Here is a 15,517-nt window from a genome sequence, read left to right as displayed (position 1 = left end):
TCAGCCTTCTCCAACCTGAACAAACCAAGTAGCCTCAGCTGCTCCTTGTAAGTCTTGCCCTCAAGGCTTTTCACCGTCTTGGTCACCCTCCTCTGGACACACTCTACTAGTTTGATGTCCTTCTTTTATTGAGGTGCCTAAAACTGCACACAGTACTCGAGGTGGGGCTGCAGCAGTGCAGTGTAGAGTGGGACAATCACCTCCCTCGCCAGCTAGCTATGCTGTGCTTGATGTACCCCAGGGCACGGTTGGCCCTTTTGGCTGCCAGGGCACACTGTTGACTCATATTCAACTTGCCATCAACCCAGACCCCCAGATTTCTTTCCATAGGGCTGCTCTCCAATCTCTCGTCCCCCAATTTGTACATATAACCAGGATTACCCCACCCCAGGTGGAGAATTCAGCACTTGCTCTTTTTAAATGTCATGGGTGATTGTGCAGCTCCCTAGTCTATCCAGATCTCTCCGTAAGGCCTCTCTACCCTCAAGGGAGTCCACAGCTCCTCCTGGTTTAGTACCATCAGCAAACTTACTTAATGTACATTCAGTTCCTGCTTTCAGATCATTTATAAAAACATTGAAGAGCACTGGCCCTAAAACTGAGCCTTGGGGAACCCTACTGGTAACTGGCCACCAGCCTGATGTAACCCCATTTACTATAACTCTTTGAGCTGAGCCTGACCTGTCAGCCAGTTGCTCATCCAATGTATTACAGACTTGTCTAGCTGTGTGCTGGACGTTTTGTCCAGAAGGATACTGGGAGAGACAGTATCAAAAGCTTTGCTAAAATCCAAAACCGCCACATCTACTGGCTTCCCTTGGTCAACTAGATGGGTGACCTTGTCATAAAAGGAAATTAAGTTGGTTAAGCAGGAGTTTGCCCTTATGATTCCATGCTGGCTATGACCAATGAATGCATTATCTCTCAAGTGGTTTTCAATAACTCTCAGAATAACCTTCTCCATAATTTTGCCAGGCACTGAAGTGAGACTGCCAGGCCTGTAATTACCAGGGTCTTCCTTCTTTCCCTTCTTGAAAATTGGGACAACATTTGCCAGCTTCCAGTTGACTGGGATCTCTCCAGATTCCCAAGACTGTTGAAAAATAATGGAGAGAGGTCCTGCGATGACATCAGCCAGCTCTTTCAGTACCCCGGGATGAATCCCATCGGGCCCCATAGACTTATGTGCATCCAGCTGGAGCAGCAAGTCTCGAACAAGTTCAGGGTCAGCTGGGAGTTTATCATCCTCTCAGTCACAGTCTTCCAACACAGGGCTCCAGGGGTCCCAGGGCCCATCATTGGTGTTAAAGACAGAGGTGAAGAAGACATTAAACATCTCTGCTTTGTCTATGTCCCTGTTTGTGAGGTGACCGACCTCATCAAGTAATGGACCAGTGTTATCTCTGATCCTCCTTTTTCTGTTAACATATTTAAAAAAGCCCTTTTTGTTGTCCTTCACAGTGCTGGCCAGCTTGAACTCTGACTGAGCTTTGGGCACACGAATTTTCTCCCTGCAGTGGCGAACAGTCTCTCTGTAGTCCTCCCGTGTCGCCTCTCCTTGTTTCCAATGTCCATACACTTTCCTTTTCCACCTAAGTTCTAGAAGAAGATCCCCGTGCATCCAAGCTGGCCTTCTGCACCACTTGCTTGGCTTCTGACGCTTTGGAAATGCCTGCTCCTGCACTCTTAAGAGATGGCTTTTAAAAAATGACCAGCATTCATGGACCCCCATACCTTTAAAAGCAGATTCCCAGCGGACCTTACTAACTAGCTCCTTCAGCACCCTGAAGTCTGCTCTTCTCAGTTTTTCTCCTATTGCCATCAATTTGAAACTCAACTACTTCGTGGTCACTGTGACCAACACAGATAACTGTAAGCACCATACAATCCAACCCCTCCCTTACACACAGTGCCAACCCCCTGCCACACCTGCCCTGCCTATCCCTCCTCAAGAGCCTATAACCGTCCATCAGGGCACACCAGTCACAGGACTCACCAGGTTTCATTTATGCCAATGATGATGTAGCTCTGAGACTGGCTCAAACCTTCTAGCTCCTCTTGTTTATTCCTCATGCTGTGCGCATTAGTGTAGAGACACTTCAAATGTGCTCCAGTGTACTCAGCACATCGTGGAGCAGACTGAAGGATCTTTCTAGCACATTGTCCCTCAAACATTGGCGTGCTGCCCCATCACTTACCTCTGGCGAGCCTGGTTTTATCCCTTTCCCCCTTCAAAACTAGTTTAAAGCTCTTTCAGTGAGCCCTGCTAATTCTTGTGCAAAGATCCTTTTCCTCCTTTGAGACAGGTGTACCCCATCTGTCATCAGCAGGCCTGGTGTTGTGTAGACTGACCCGTGATCAAAAAACCCCAAATTTGGCCAGTGCCACCAGTCACGGAGCTAGGTATTGATCAGCTGAGTCTGCCTGTTTCTTCCCTCATCATTCCCTGAAAATGGAAGGGTAGAGGAGAACACTACCTGTGCTCCTGACCCCTTAACCAGTCGTCCCAAGGCCCTGAAGTCTCTCTTGATCGCCCTCAGACTTTTTATTGTAACTTCATTGCAGCCTAAATGAAAAAGCAATAATGGATAATAATCTGAGGGCTGTACCAGGGTAGGAAGTTTTCTCATCACATCTTTAACCCAGGCCCCAGGGAGGCAGCAGACTTCCTTAAGAAGTGGGTCAGGTCAGCACACTGGGCCTTCTGTTCCCCTCAGAAGAGAGTCTCCTGTGACAGAGACCCATCTTTTGTTCTTTATGGAAGTGGTTTTGATGCAAGTTGTAGGCCAACTTAACCTTGGTGAGACCTCCAACCTAGATGAACCATCATCCTCATCATTGTTTGGTTCCAGTTGCAGAGCCTCATACCTATTATGCAAGGGCACCTGGGAAGGTGGGGTAGTCAGGGAGTTCCTACCCTGCTGCGCTGTGCAGGAACTTGTCACCATTCCCCCCTATTCCTTAAGTCACCACGTTCTGCTGGGTGGAAAGAGGATGGGGGATCTTCCATATCGTGTGCCCTGTCTGCCTGACAGGCCTGTCCCAGGGAAAGTAGGGCTGCTATTCCAGCAGTCTCTCTCTCTCTCTCTGTCTCTCTCTCTCTCTGTCTCTCTCTCTCTCACTCTCACTCTCACTCTCACTCTCACTCTCACTCTCACTCTCACTCTCACTCCCTGATACTCCTCAACCTACTCACCTCCTCCTGGAGCTCTGTCACTAAGCGGAGGAGCTCCTCTACGTGGGCGCACCTCCCACAGGTGTGCTCACTGCTGCTGTCTGGTGCTGGCATAAGAGTAGGGCACACCCTGCAGCCTGACACCTGGGTGGCAGCATGTTCCCACTGGAGCTCTGCCTGGGAAGCTGCGTCAGTCGTGGCAGGTACAGAGTTTAGAGAGGCCATGGCTTTCTGCTGGGTGGATACCACTGCTCCCTGGTCAAGCTGGCAGAGTTACACTGCCCTGCCTGCGTGCCCTTCTGCATGAACTGCCGCACCACGCCCTGGTCACGAGCTCTCCCCAGGGGCTTCTTTTATACCTGCGTGGGAGCTTGTCTGCTGTTGCTCCTGGCCTTGCCGAGGTCTCGTCAGCTGCTGCCAGTGGCGGGTCTCTCTGCTCCCCTGAGGCTTCCCCAGTTTGGGAAACCCCCCTGTGCACTGACTGTGCTAGAGTGCTCCACTGAGGATTGTGCTGGCATTGGAGCTGCTCACCTCGGCGACTGAGACATATATTACAAAATAAATGTTTATTCCGAGCTATATAGTACTTTTCTGAGGTGGGAAAACTCACCAGAATGTAATACCTTCCTTTGAATGCTACTAATTTTGTCAAATTGACACTTCGGGTAAATGTTCCGTTGACAAGTTTCTAACCAGCTCTATCAATAGGTAAACCTATCCATTATAGATTATTAATTTTTATCTCTGATTTTTAAAATTATTTCTGTTATCAGAACATACAGGAGCTTTAGTCCTGGGCTGCAGAATCTCAGGTGTTATATCAGCAAAGATAATTCATGTAGACATTTTGCCATCTAAATATAGGTGACTGAAGTGCAGACCAATACAAATCACACAGGAATGACAAAGGATTAAAAAAAAAGTGGTTTTGGTCAGCTTCCATGTGATTTGAGAAAGTATGGAGGTATCATTACATTGTGAATGTAACTGCTGAAGATGTTTATGGAAAAGCAGCCTGCTTGCTGTTTATCCTGTAGCATGGCTAAAATCTACAGGTTATGGCTCAGACGGTTTAACAGTTCTCCTCTGCAGAAGGCAACGGTGCCATTCCTGCCATCTCCTTCAGCCTGAACTTGGAACCACATGAGTCTGCCTTCTTCTTTTGGACTGATGTCTGCCAGAATCTTCACTGAACTGTTCAGTTCACTTATCTGATGGAGAACTGCTCTGTGTTGGCAGGTTGCTTTTCTGTCATTTCAGGAAGAGGAAGCAGGTCAGTGCAAGAGAAGGAAGGGCAATGTGCATCTGTGATCAGGGAGGAAGCGAAGGCAATGAAACCAGCACATCTACCTTTTTAAAGTGAAAAATCAACTTAGTCCAAGCTGTAATTCCTAACATGATGCCGAGTACCTGTTACCACTGAGCGTCTCTCATCTCTTGAAGCCTAACCTAACCATTTTTAATGGGGCTATTGGTGGGCATCACAGGAGATGAAAGTTCTAAGGAGTATTTTCAGTTTCCTATTAGAACAAAAGGGAAATAAAGCATTTTTTCCCATGAGATTTCATATCAGTAAGCCACATAAAAATCTTAATGTATCTTGCCTTAGTAGTAAAGCCAGCTATGTCCAGGCATTTCAGAAGATGCACAAGTGCAGGGGAATGTGATATTTGAAAATAAATGAACTTCTATGTTGTGAAGACTCCTTACGGCTTCACAAAGTACTGAACAATCACAGCAGTGTGCACAGGACATTCATGGAACAAGTATATTATTAATGCCTAAACTTTTGCTGTTACCTACATCCTTCTTCTTCCCCAGCTTTTTATAATCTTTTTCTCCGTAATTGAAGAATCACAGTATGCACTGTTTTCTCTTGCACAATGACAAGGGGAAACCTGAGTAACAATACAGAGCTACTTTTTTGCCTTTGCATTTCTATAAAAAAAATCTGTGGCTTCCCCATAGAAACCTGCAGTTTTGTCACACCTATTATTTGTTCATGAAAGACAGCTTCATTTTGTTTTATGGGAGTGACTTCAAGCAGTTTTGATTATCTCAGGGCTGACAAAGATAATTGAAAAAAGTTCCTCTAACAATATTCTCTGGTGTGCTGCAGTCCATGCACAGCAAACACATGAATCTTATGGGACAGTCACGTTCAAACCTTACCTTTTAGTTCTAAGTATCATCAAGGAAATTGAAATAAAATACATGCAATTTTTTCAAGAAATTTAATACTTTTATAAATTCTGAAAGTGTTTTGTTATAAAACTTGTCTTCATAATGCTAGAGGCATTTTACATGGTTTTATTTCTATAGCTCCCTGACAGTATTGCTGGGTAATGAATGCCATGATTGGGAAGCAGAAATTGGCTACTGTTCCTACTGCGAGTACCCCAGAGGTTACACATAGTAAGCATCTATGCTATGGCAGCCCATTTTAAAGTCTATAAAACCAGCCCGTAGCAACTCCATCCTATTTACACACAATGGATTTTTTGTGATTGTCATCAACTCTAGTTGAAACATTATGCTTATAACTAATGAGTATTTTTGTACACCTCATTCCGAATATCATTCTTTACCCTACAGCAATCATTGATCATCATTATGTGGCAGATGAAGCAAAAATGCACCTGAAATAGCCAGTTAGAATTGTTTTTAAGATATCAGGAGAAAAAGGAAGTGTTAACTTTTCATTTCCATATCAGTCAGGCATTGCAATATAGTTTAGATTAGTTTTTCATCTTCTTGCTTATTACTCTAGAGTTGCTTTGTAAGTTGGAAGTCCGTCTTCAACTGTTCAGTTTTCATCTAAGTAGTCATCTTGAAATTAATTTAATGTGAAATGGGAATATGAGCACATACATAGCAGGTTGAAAACCAACCAATGCTGTCTTACATTTTGATCTCAAGTTTGAAACCAGGCATTCAAATACCAGCATAAGAAATGCTAACTTTTGAAATTAAGGTGATTGGCAGTGTTTAGTGTATTGAGGCAATAAGCCCCAGATTTAAATCAAGATATTGAATGGAACAGGTACTGACCTACATTATAGAAGGAAAATTTGAAGTGAAATATGTGGAAGTGAGATGTGACAATTGTTATAAAACAGAGTGTAACAAGCAAAATGCACGCTTTCTGAGGACACTGCAGTGACAGCTGTTGAAACTTTTCTTATTTGATATCTTAATTAATGACCTGGAAGAGGTAATAAACAACATTTTTAGCTACTACCTGGTCAACTGATCTAAATACTGATAAGAGTAGAGAAATATCCTGAAGGTAAGTTGAGAATGAGCAAGAAAATAACAATGAGATGCAGCTTGGTAAAAATGAATACCGGTAGTTTTATGGTAAATAATATGAAACATTTTCCACACAGGTGAGGATCAGGAGGATGACTCAAGAAATGATAATGAAGTTCAAGGTAGCAGTAGGCACTTTGTTAAAGGAGGTTTCACATATGTGGAAAGAAATCCGAAGTTTTTATTTTTTGCCTTCAGTTCATGAAAACATGGTAATCATTCCATTTATGTGACTTTGATATGAACATACCTAGAATATACTGTTTGTTTGGGTTTTTTTCTTTGCAAGAAACTTATTGACAGATAAGTATCTAAATGGAATAGCAACAGATTATTTAATAAGGGAGCTAGAGGCATTATCTTACAATGTGTTGCTTGGCTAAGTGATGCCCGAAGGCAGGAAGGGGCATAAGAACAGATGGGGGGGGGAAAAACAACCAACCAACCAACCAACCAACCAAATGGTACAGCATTATATAAAATGTGATAACTAAGAGGAATGGCTATAAAAAGTAAAGAACTGGCTGGATGATAGACACATTTTTCTGAGACTGAAGGCAGTTAGACAGCAAAGTAATTTCTTAAGTGGTGGACTTCCTGTGCTCCAAAACACCCTGAAGTGTGTCATGGAAAAAAAAAATCTATATTAGAATTGCAGAATCTAATATTTCCCCTTAAATTCCTGATTTTTATGGTTTACATCTGTTCCTATAAGTGACTGCCATTTTTTTCACTTATAATTTGAATTAGTATGATGCATGAAACAGTGCTGTTAAATGAAAAGCATACAACATCTTAGGGGAAAAAAGTTATCACAATTTGTGTTAAAACAGAAGTTTCTGCCAGTCAGATCCAGATAACCATAATTCAGTGATGGAGTTGATCATAATTGTCATTATTGTGGGCTTTTTAAATACTTCAGACATTTTCAGAACCTCTTTAGGTCAACGAGCATACATTTCTTTAGTACTAAAGTAGCAAAATCTTTACTGCGTTGTTTGGGATATTTGTATAAAGTATTGTAATACTATTCACCTTGAAGGTTACTGGGGAAGAAAATGGGATTGCATGATTAGAACTCTAAAAAGTAACCATAAAGCACATTGAATTTGATCCTTAGGCCCTTATTTGTACACTAGAATTGTACAAATTGTATTTCTTGATGCTATTAATACAACTAAAGTGATACAACCACTTCTAGAATGGAGACAACTTTATCGGTTCACAGTTCCTTCAAGAATAGTAATTCTTTTCCTGTGGAAAACAATTATAGCACTAGAAAAAATTTAAATGTGATTGATGGAGCTGTAACAAAGTTCTTAAGCAATAGGCCATTCAGTGTTGTGCAGGATGAATCCAAACAATCAGGTCCATTGCATTTCCTGGAAGAACATGGAGAATGAGAATGAACATGGACAGGATGACTGAATACTTCACTGTGTGTGTGCTCACAAAACAGGCTGTGTGCCTGAATGAACCGTGAATGAGAAAATGTTTCTATGTATGGATGGTGAAGACAGGAAGCTGCAGCCAGTGAGGAATAGAGATGTGCCATGGCAGAAAGCAGGTGAAAAGCCTCAAAATACAACGCTGGTATATGGAGAGGAAATACCTTTACATAGGGGAGGAGGAGTTTGACTGAATGAGACAGAACTTCTTCCCAGAATACTTCTTGAACTGTGTAAACCCACTGATCCTCAGCCACAAGTTCTTGTCCCTGTTCTGTCCTCTGTGTTTTGCATAGCTGTAGGAAAAGAAGAAAGGAGATGATAAGCTGAGAAAATAATCTTTTTTTTCCTAATGACAAGTAGGATTACATTTTTTCCCCAGTATACAGTAAGTTAACTGAAAAAGAAAGTTATGAGGGACTACAAAAATACACATACTCACTTAAAGTCAGGAGTCTCAGAAAAAAGAAGAAAAACCTGAATTTTTTTCTTCTTGGATTTTTGTAAGTTTTACTTTAGAATACAGGAGTACAGATGTGTTTAGAGTCATTATCCTTCAAGCAAAGTACTTTAAAAACTTATGTAAAATGAAAAAAGGCTTATTAAGGTTATCAAACAAAATATTCCGTTTCAAGGCAAACAAAATATTTTGGTTAACTAACAAATATTTATAATTTTACTTCATGGAAGAAAAAAATCTGAACAAATACAATACTACTTCTCGATTTTTCCAGTTTGGCTTCACTTTTTCCTTCAAAATCCTAAGAACTGTGGTAGGTGTCCTTCTGTTAAATTGTGACACCTGCACAAAGAACATTCTTAAAATACTGCTCCCTTGTAAAGAAGCCAAGTAACTTCAATTTTTACTGAGCTAAGAGACAATTGATAATACTTGGAATTGCTCAGGGTTAGGGTGATTTCCTGACTCTTTGTGGAAGGCAGTGTTTCTTATTTAATTCATATGTTTCGCAAATAAAGGAAAGACATTGAATGGATCAAGTCTTTTCAGAGCAGTCGTTACTAATGTAAGATTTGATTAAGCTTTGAGTCTAGAGTTTACCCAAAGAAACCCTGTTCTTTAACAAAAAAAAATAAACACAAGGAAGAAAAATTGCTTTCTGCAATGCTGAGAGAATATACCAAATTGCACATCTGAACTGAAAACAGGCATGTAACTGCTTGCAATTTTGCCTGTTAAAACATGACATTAACTCAGTCCTTTGCTTTTGCACTTGTTATTCTGCTAAGGAAAGGTCCTGTGAGGAATCAAGATACTTTGAAATATTTAATAATGATTCTATAAATTGTATATATTTGTAATGTATGGACACTAGTAAAGTTTATTGGAAGAATTCAACATGCTCTCTTAGGCCTTGGGACTTGGTATGAAGCCAGCTCTTTCTTGCAGGCCTTGAAATTGTCTGTGGATATACTTACCAGATACATTTCGAAGTCCAGACTATGATAAGGCCTTTTTGTACTGCTGGTATATGACACAAGCTGTCTAGGAAATTATAGAAAGAGTTCCACAACCCATGGTATAGATTTGGAAAGATAAAAGGGCTTCTTTATATCTCAGGGACAAAAATAAGGTGAGGCTGTCAACAGAGAACTCAAATGAAAAGCTTTTTAAAAAAAGTCAGGAGTGATGGCTGCTCAGTTCCTAGACTGGTACTTCTGACTTATGAACCTGCTTGGAATACAAGGAGTTGGATGTAGTTTAGCTCTCTACTCCCCCAGAGGACTCCTAGGTAGCTAAAATGAACTAGATGGGTAAAGTTAATTGCCTTCAAGAAAGAGCTCAGACATGTTTTTTCAGACCAAGTTCTTCATACTTCAGCCCAGAGAAATATAGTTTACATTTACAAAAAAAAAAATCCCTAGATTTCCTTCTAGACTTTAGATAGAAATTATTTCAGTTGTCACTGAACTGCTACAAAATTATTTTAATGTATACTTGCAAAATATCTCTATTATTCCACCAGCCTGAAGGGCCTCATGCTAGAGTTTATATATATATATAATGTCCTTTGAATTCTGAAGATCATTTTAATCAATAAGTTTTGCAAGAGGCTGATTTATGGCTAAATATAACTCAGTGTCTGAGAAGGACAGGTTGGATAGGGCTTTGAGCAACCTGGTCTAGTGGAAGGTGTCCCTGCCTGTGGCAGGGGTGTTGGAACTAGGTGACCTTTAAAGGTCCCTTCCAACCCAAACCATTCTATGATTCTATGAACTCTTGTCCAAATTTGCCGAGACTTCACAGTTCACAGTCTATCATGGTCTAATATTGAACCTAAGTATTACCTGTGCAATTTCTAGTTTTGTCAAGTTACACCTTCAAGGCGAATCGTGACTGTGACAGTGTCTGTGACAGAAACATTCCATCATGAGGCCAGAGTACGCACCCTAAAAAGGCTTTTGATTTGTGTCAGTAGAAAAGAATTTGTATTGGGTTAGGAAGGGTGACAGTAAGCACTGAAGTTTCATGTAGTTTTTACAGGTTTTCGGTTTCTCATGACTGTCTGAAGTAAGTAAGCATGTAAGTTGGAAAAGATCAGAAAATAATTCTATCATAATTCATAGGCAGAAAGTTTTGATGTATTTTTGTCAGTAAAGACTTTGAAGTTACATGAAACAGCAAGGTGACTGCTGTAGATATCAGAAATGTGCCATTCTATTACTTGTAATAATTCATGTGGATCATCTGATTGTCTCAGCAAAGGCTGTAGGTGTTTTCTTTCTTAAAGGTTAAGTCATAGCTCCCCACATCTTAATATTTGAAAGGAAATACTAACACAGTACTGGACTAAAGCAAAGATAAAAATAAGATAGATCTGTTGTCTCCATGACTTGGGGTTTTCACCTGAAAAAAGAGCATCTCCATTTAAACCCTATTGCAAAATACACTGAAACAAACTTATTCCAAAGGAGTTTTATAGCTTGATGCATAAGTTGCTTTTGGGGTGTTTTGGGGAGGGGGGGTGGTGGTTTTTTTTTTTTTAAATGTGTATAATTTCAAATAGAGTATAGTCTCTGTTGGCAACAGCAAGGGCAGGTCGCTCCCTAAGGGAAGGGGAGCCAGGAGCCAAGCATGGTAATATCATCAGCAGAGGCAGTTGCCTCACCAGCAAAGGCCCCATCCTGCAGCACCCAAGTGAGGCAAGCAGGCCAAGAGTTGTGATGGTAGCTACCCTCAGCTGAGAGTCCTGATCATCAGAAAGGTCCACAGTGATAAGGTCGGTCCAAGGTCAAGTCAGAAAGTTGAGTCAGCAAGTCAGGATCAGGTCTGGAAACAGTGATCAAGGTCAACTACAGTCCAGTGATCAGCTGGCAAGTCCATAGTGATGAAGTCCTTAGTTTGTGGGTCAGGGTCTGGATCAACAAGGTACATAGTCAGGCACAAGACTGGCTGTGATGCAGCCGGAAATGTAGCTCAGGCAGGGAGCGAGGGAGAGAGCCTTAGCTTAAAAAACAGCTTCCAAAAGAAGGCAGGGCAGCTCTCAGTGAGTCTTCTAGATTTTTTAAGAGCAGCTTTATTCATGGTCACTACCTGTGTTGTTTCTAAATTGGCCCTAATCCAGACAGAAAAGTCCCCAAGAATGGGGAAGATGAGCTCAGATCTCTGACAGCCTCAACCCCTTAACCAGAGTAAAAAGGTTGACCCCAGGTCTCCCAGGAGTCTGAAACTGGAACTGTTATTTTGAAAAAAGGCTTGATCAATCATTACACTGTTTTGTACGTATTTAAGGCCTAGCTTCAGGAGAAAGATGGGAGGTGTGATGTTACAGAGGCAGAAATACCTTTTTGCAGTTAAGGAAGAAGTTTCTTCTTTTCTGCTCCTGGAGAAAAGAGAGATTTAAAATACACCTCTTTGTATCCTACTTTCTGTTGTCAGTGAGCTAAAAAATATTTTAGTGAACTTAATTCTCTGATATGTAACTGTTCTAAGTTTTTTTTGTCAAGGAAGTCATGGTATTAAATTCAGGTTTACTGCTTCCGTTATAATGGCAAGGTATGTAAGAGTTAGCTACTGCAATTCTGAGTGTTGGAAGATTCATGGTCTTTCATCCATGTAGTTCCTCTTCATTTGTTTAAATAAACAGGACTGGAGTTTATAAGAAAATGGTTTACTGTAAGATAATACCTCAGTCCATGTTCTTTTCTTCTCCAAACTGAAAATAGCCCTGCAGGGAAGAGCCCATAAAATTCTGTATAGCAAAGGGATAAATCAGAAAACAGCATTGTCACTTGCTAGACTGTGGCTAACCTGTGCACTACAACAATTTAGCTGCATGCTTGCACCTCTATGTTAGGCTAATTTGATTTTTCTATATGTTTGAAATACTAATCTCAATTAAACTGATTTTATCCTGCCTGACTGAAAAACAGAGGAAGTACTGGCAGAAGGAAAGGCAACTAGAGGGTATCAGAGGTCCCTTATTAAACTTAGTGACACTAATGCTCTCCCGTGGGTACAATTAAAGGTAAAGTGAGATGGTGGGACACTATATACATAAGCAAGGAATTGGCTGATAGGCAAGAAATCATTTCAGTAAAATAATGAGAAACCTGTTCCTCTGAGATGTGCTGTGGAACTAACATGCATAATTTTTCATCTGTCTCAGAAATTTTGCAATACTATTAGACAATACAGGAAAAGAAAATCATTAAGTGTCCAGGAATGAATCCTTGCCTATTTAACAACCTTATGAATGGAAAGTAATCCTCTTTAACTGTCTCATGTTTATTCTATTACACAGATAGTCTTATTAGTATGCTAAACAGTCTTAAATAATGTTATTTTTTATTCAGTTTATTGTGAAATTGTGAATTCTAGTTTACTTAGTACAGTTTTAAAAACAAATGAAATTAGGATAGGAAATAAAATTAGAACATGCATTAATACTCAACTGCAGGTATGACACACTGTCTCTGAAGAGTTTATGTGCAGAACAGCCCAAACTAGGTCACGATTTCTATGCAAACAAATTATTTAAAAAAGGAATATTAACAAATCATCCATGATGAGATCTTCCTCTTCCCTCCCCTCCCTTCCTTTCCTTAAAGGCTTGCTTGTGTATTCTAGGTTTTTTAATAGATCTGTGTATGTATACATACATGTGGTTAGAATAAAAATATAATAAAAATAAAATACATCTATAAAAAAAAGAAATTAATATATTTTTCATTGATTGTCTCTGTGAGAAGAAATTCTTCCATAGCATTGTAAAAACTGAGTTGTATAATCAAAGTGGAACGGTGCTTCTTTTTTATATTTACATTTTTTATTTTTTATTTACATTTTTTATTTTTTTTACTTCTTTTTTATATTTACATTGGTATTAGTCCAAATTTACACCATTTAACTCACTGATAAATGTTTCCTTCAGTCCATCCTCAGCAAAAAATCTTAGTGACTCTAAATGGATGTCTGCTTTCAGATTATTCATGATAACTTTCTGAAACAGAACAATTGTTCTGGTAGATCTAAAATGTTCCTGTCCTACTCTCTTTTTTTTTTTTTTTTTTTTTTTTTAAGGAACATTCAGCTGGTGTCACTAGGGAAAGCATGTGAACTTCTGCTGGCTAGCTCTTCTCCCAGTCCTTTCCTTTCCTGGTCCAAATCTTACAAATTTTCAGTGGTCCAAATCTTACAAATTTTCAGTGTCAAGAAAATGGCAGATTGAAAGCAGTCTGAGTAACATCTGACACTTTTCAATAGAATCAGTCAGCTTTCAGTGAAGATAGAACATCATGAGATAGCAACACACTTAAATTAAACTTTCAGAAAGGTACTAGATTTCATGTTCAGCATTAGTTATGCACTCATTTGCATACTTCTAATATTTGCTAGCATTAGGCACAGTAAAGCAAGGAGTTCCATGAAGGTGGCTAGAATATTAGGTTGTTACATGATATGCAGAGTGCATCACCATGTGAAGATCTGTTTGGAATTATGCATGGAATAATCGAATTTGTTCCAGACATAAGGAAGGCAGAAAATTGGTTATGCTTAATATTTCAGCTGCATTCAGGTGAATTTTTCAGAGACTGTATGTGTGTATAAATATTCGTATCCCACCACTTCTGAAAGACGGGAGGATAGTTAGTCCCTTCTGTCCTTATTTCTTGCAAACAGAGGATTATAAAGTATGCACATTTCATAAGAGAGCTCATTTTCAGGATCCAGATAATCTCAGGGGATTGTTCTCTGCATAAAAATTGTTACAGGCTCTGAAAATAGTGATAGAGCTGGAAAAAAAAGGCAGATATTCCAGTTAGTGGGAGCTGAGCCTTTTTTCCAGTGTTTGAATCCTATCAGTACCACAACCAAAAGCTTCCAGATTTCACAAGCCAGCAATACCAGTTGACAATACACAGAGAAACTCCTTTTTGAGTATACTTTGCTTCCACAACAAAGAATTCCCATTACTCCTTGCAATCAGGTAACCAAAACTTACATTCCTGGTCACTGCTGACCATATTTGTGAACCTCACAAGACGACCGGTGTCATCAAGCAGCAGCCGGGACTCCAGGATCTGTGGCCCTCAGGGGTCCTTTGCGTACCAGAATTGTCATGATGGCCCTGGATCTCTGGAACCTTCCTTCTTTCAGCAGCGCTGGGCTGTTTCGTTCACTCTATCTTGTGAAACCACAGCCTCAGAAGAGGTCAGTCAAAACACTTCCAAGTAATTCTTTTTTTCCATTGAAAAATTGTAGTTTCATCAAAATGCATTGCTATTAGCAACTTGCCAGTTTTAATGAAGTATGAATAGGGAATGTTTCTCAGAGAGAGAAAGGAAAGGGGAGGGACAGGCAGGAAGAAAGGAGGGAAGGCAGGCAGGAAGGAAAACTAGCACAGCATAATGAAATCTAAAACTCTCACAGGAGTTCTGTGAGAGTCTTATTGAACTCCCAGCTCTTTTGAGTTTGAGCTTCAGGTAAAGCTATTTAGTAATTACTGCTCCAAAGAGAAAAAGGGACAGCAGTTGCAAAGAGGTTTGTCCTATAACCTAGTGCAGTATTTGCATAGATTGTCCCATTCTAACTGGATAGAGGTAAAACTTGAACATCAAAATCTTTCTGCCAGGCAAGTGCCATAATGGCAGGTCAGTTGCTCTTCTCTCACTCAGATTGCTCTTGTGCTTTTGGGGAGGGAGGGACGACAGAAAAAAATCCACATCTTTTTTGCACACTCATACCACTACAGAACAAAAACAACTGTTTGAATATTAGAAATCTGTCATGAAATAGGAATGTTTTTCCTAGACCCATCTATCTTTTTTTCTCAATAATGTTGTTCTATGTCTTCTTTCAATGTGTGTTTATTATTATTATTATTATTATTATTATTATTATTATTATTATTATTATTATTATTATTATTATTATACCACATTGTTTCTCCATTCCACATTCTGTCTACCCTTTTTTCCTATTGCTGCTCTATTCTTAGTTCTCTGCATTTTTCATGACCAGCCAGCCTTTTTCTCCTTTTTCTCCTTTTTCTCCTTTATCTGTTTTCTCTCCTTTCCTCTCCATTCTCCTCATCTTACGTATCTCCATGCTGTGAAGGAA

General features: G+C 39.9%; 1 long non-coding RNA gene across 1 annotated transcript in view; it reads right to left on the bottom strand.

Annotated features, from left to right (window-relative positions):
• The window catches only part of LOC148057457 (uncharacterized), a 113,967-nt gene extending 99,290 nt beyond the window's left edge, over positions 1-14,677 (bottom strand). The window contains exons 1-2 of the long non-coding RNA XR_015705578.1: positions 14,400-14,677; positions 8,100-8,231 (exon numbers count right to left, since the gene is read on the bottom strand). This is a non-coding gene — a long non-coding RNA (uncharacterized LOC148057457). The remainder of the gene's footprint in view (positions 1-8,099; positions 8,232-14,399) is intronic.
• Positions 14,678-15,517: the final 840 nt, after the last annotated feature.

The sequence above is a fragment of the Nipponia nippon genome, unplaced genomic scaffold, assembly GCF_047370975.1.
Source record: "Nipponia nippon isolate SJK-2023a ecotype South Korea unplaced genomic scaffold, ASM4737097v1 scaffold_1, whole genome shotgun sequence".
Taxonomy (NCBI): domain Eukaryota; kingdom Metazoa; phylum Chordata; class Aves; order Pelecaniformes; family Threskiornithidae; genus Nipponia; species Nipponia nippon.
This window is presented reverse-complemented; position numbering and strand designations above follow the sequence as displayed.